This window comes from Limulus polyphemus, unplaced genomic scaffold, assembly GCF_000517525.1.
Source record: "Limulus polyphemus unplaced genomic scaffold, Limulus_polyphemus-2.1.2 Scaffold4911, whole genome shotgun sequence".
Taxonomy (NCBI): domain Eukaryota; kingdom Metazoa; phylum Arthropoda; class Merostomata; order Xiphosura; family Limulidae; genus Limulus; species Limulus polyphemus.
This window is the reverse complement of record NW_013670521.1, coordinates 46,571-50,499: the sequence shown is the minus strand read 5'-3', so window position 1 is coordinate 50,499 and position 3,929 is coordinate 46,571.

The following is a 3,929-nucleotide window of genomic DNA, read 5'->3' as shown; positions in this document are numbered from 1 at the left end:
AAAGTGCAAATTAACACCACGAATACACACTAGAAGTTGTGACGTACTCGAGAGATCAGTAGACTCATCCAGCACCAGAGAACACCATAAGACGTTCCTAGCTTTCTCTAGTATCTGTAACAACTATGTTCTCTCCAAGTTCTTCTGTTCTCCGCACAACTGAACTTGCTGAAAGGCTGATACTTCCAAACAAATCGGCTTTCTCAGGACACAAGTCATTTGCTGCTTCCATCATACACTCTTTGATGAAGTTGCCGTCAGTAAACGGTTTTCCTCGCTCTGGCCATCTTATGCACTCTTTTTTAACTTGTACGAGTGACAGATTCATTTTCAGCAAACATTCTCGTGAAGAGATTCCTTTGAGATTCCAAAGTACGTTTCATGGACTCAAATTTCTCAGAACGCAACTTTCCAGAAAACTTCGAATATGTTGACAGATGTTTTGTTTCATAGTGACGCCGAAGATTGTACTCAAAACGGCAACACTTTCGTTGCATATCATGCAACTAGCTTTCTGGTTGTTTGTTTCCACAAAGAAGTACTTTTCTCTCCAATCTTCATTGAAAAGGTCACACTCAGCATCTACTTTTCTTTTCTTAGTAGCCATAACGATGGGTGAAGCATTGTATCGTCTTACAACAATGCGCGCAGAGGCGACTGCAGGAATGAACTCTCATTGCAGGTACTTACACGAAAAGCGCTCTGATATCCAAAGTCGCAAAAAGTCGCCGAATTCTTTATTTCACTGATTTTCCTAAAACTTATATTACTGTCAGATTCAAAAATCAGATTGGACAAATTTGGACATTTTTACTTACACTTATTTTAATTTTTTTTTACATAGTAAGTTTATCTACAATCTATGATATTTCCATATAAATAATTATATTTTAGCTCATTTGTGGCACAGTGCAGCGGCGGGCCGAATGAACTGACCTCGCGAGCCGTAGTTTGGTGACCCCTGTCATAGACTATGAGCACAAGGTTCAAAAGAAAGCAGCGATGGGTGTTTGTAGAGTTTACGGATTCTATTCATCATCACCGCACTGTAGACCGAATGTGGTTGCAGGTCATCAAGCGGAGTTTTTAAAAGAAAATGCGCAACGTAGTATTAGGACGTAAGTGGGAGGTGGTCAGGACGCACGGAAAGCAGCCTTTGTGCGTCCAGGTCACTCTTATTGTTGCTTACATGCCCGAGGAATCGTTCACGTTATAGAAATTTGTGATACGCGTGAAAATAGGTAGAGGAGGAGGAATCGCGCGTGATAGCGCGGGTCAGTAGCATACCACTGGATAGAACATTTACTAAAACAACGTCATAATGATGTTTTCGTCTCTTTTTGCGTATTGCCAGAAGAGGGCATTGTTTGTAAACACTTAATAAGAAAGGACTAAATACTTAACTTGAGTCTGTTGAGTCGTCAGTATTAGTTATTCGGATGAAACATAAGACGTCAACCAGAAAAAAAAGAAAGAGTAACTGTGTTTGAAGGGGACGGCGCACATTACGGGTGAGGGGTAAGTTCTTCTACCCAGCTCTGTCTGTTTACGTGGTGCCTCGTAATAACCCCACCTGATCCCCCTGGAATATACGTGACAACTTGATCCCGCTGGTACACACATGACAACCACACCTGATCCCACTGGAACACACACAATAATCATGCCTGATCCACGTGGAACACACATGATAACCACACCTGATCCAGCTTGAACACACATGATCCCACTGGAACACACACGATAATCATGCCTGATCCACGTGGAACACACATGATAACCACACCTGATCCAGCTTGAACACATATGATCCCACTGGAACACACATATTAACCACACCTGATCCCGCTGGAACAGACATGATAATCATGCCTGATCACACTGGAATACACACGATAACCATGCCTGATCACACTGGAATACACACGATAACCACACCTGATCCAGCTTGAACACACATGATCACATTGGAACATACATATTAACCACACCTGATACCACTGGAATACAGATGGTAACCACACCTGATCCAGCTGAAATACACATGATAACTATCTCTGATCCCATTGGAACCCCCTCGACGTCCTTATGTTTTAATGAAACTAGTCGCAGTGTGTTGGTACCTTGGCAGTTTCTGTCTAACGGTGTCCAATATGCTCGTGAGATTGACTTATATCATTTAGATTTTATTATTGTTCACACCTACCTTTTGGTGTTCCGTCTTCGTCTTTTGGTGGCGTACATAGTGGTTAAGTGGTTCATCTTGAGAGGTGCACGGAGAATTAAAGATCAGCCACGCATCGTGGCAGGTGACTCGCGAGTGATTAGCACGCGCCACGAACGACACTAGTTCAGTCACATGGGCACTCAGTCGCTGGGTTTAGTTGAGCCTGATCTCTACGTTTTTATCGGAAGTAAAACAATAACAGTTTAAGCTAACCCTGCAGCATCCTCTAGGCTTAGCTAACAGAACGTGACCGTGTCGTCAGAGTGAAGTAGTGAGTCCCCAGAGTGGGGAGTCAGTCTGTTAAACAGAGTGTGGGCGTGGCGTTAGATTACGAATTAAACTCAAAGATTCATTCTGTCCCTTCCAAATTCTGATCATACTAGCCTCGATTTCTTTTTTAATATATCAAATATATAGTGATTGATAGGCCACTAACTACATCGGGCAGGTGGTATCTAGGAACGCCCTCCATGAAGGTACCGACCAATCAGGTTACTCCACTGATGACGCACTCTAATAGTAATGGCGGTTCCCTGGCCAGGTAAAAACACGCCAAGCTCAGCAAGCTGCTCACCATGGCGACTGTGGCTAACTACAGCTTAGCATCTGGCTAACGATAAGTGGGCAGTCACTCTTGACCAACAGCTTAGTTTAACTGCTCAACCAGGATCCCGTATTTTTAGGTTAGGTTTGTTTTGTCATTAACACTTGCTGCAGAATAGGTAGCAAAATCAGGTAGTCGTTGTGAGCTGCGTAGATCTCTCGGGCAGCCAACCGAACTGTTATGGAAAGTTACCCAGACAGAGGCTTCCGGCAGCCGGCAACCCTGTTTCGTTTGTCCTGCGGAGCTAACGCACCACTCGGACCGGCTGCCAAAAAAACAACAACAACAAACCCACAAAAAACAAGACTTGTCCTGTAATGTCTGCGATTTAGAAAAAGAAAATTTTTCGCAGTTTAAACTTGTTCATTTGAGTCTCACTAGAAAGCTACCTGCTTCCACACCTCCAAGAAAGAATACATTCTAGATATTTACTGGTTGCTTCTTTACTCCCTCCGGAAAGAGCCAAGTGTGTCGGCACAGCGGAGTCAGACAAAGGCACCAGAACTTAGGAGAGATCAAAATAAATGATATTTTAAACGATTACAGCTGTTTTTTCTCCTTCTGTGTGACAGCGAAACATGAACTGGTAAGAGTTAATGCACATGGCCAACTATACGTACACAACAGGGTACCGTGAGACTGACATATAGCTGACAACTGAGTAAAAAATAAACTTCAAATATAATTAATCGATAAAACCTTGTCAAATAATATAGCGGTCTACATACACAGACTTAAAAAGGAGAAGAACGAATTAGCAGAAGCCTGGAGCTAACTGTTTTAACTTACAATGAATCAAGTAAATTAATTAATATTCATATTGAATAAACGTTAATGTTACACAGGTTAAAATATTCTTCTGATTTTGGTATATTACATTAATAGATGTAAACAAATTCACTAATTTGACAGAAGTTGTGTCTTCAGATTCATATTTAGTTTAATAAGGTTTTCAGATTCCATATATTTACACCAAATGTGTCATTATGGTCATACTTCTTCAGTTTAGTTTTCAGATTCCATATATCTTCAACAGACGTGTCATTATGGTCATACTTCTTCAGTTTAGTTTTCAGATTCCATATATTTGCAACAGAC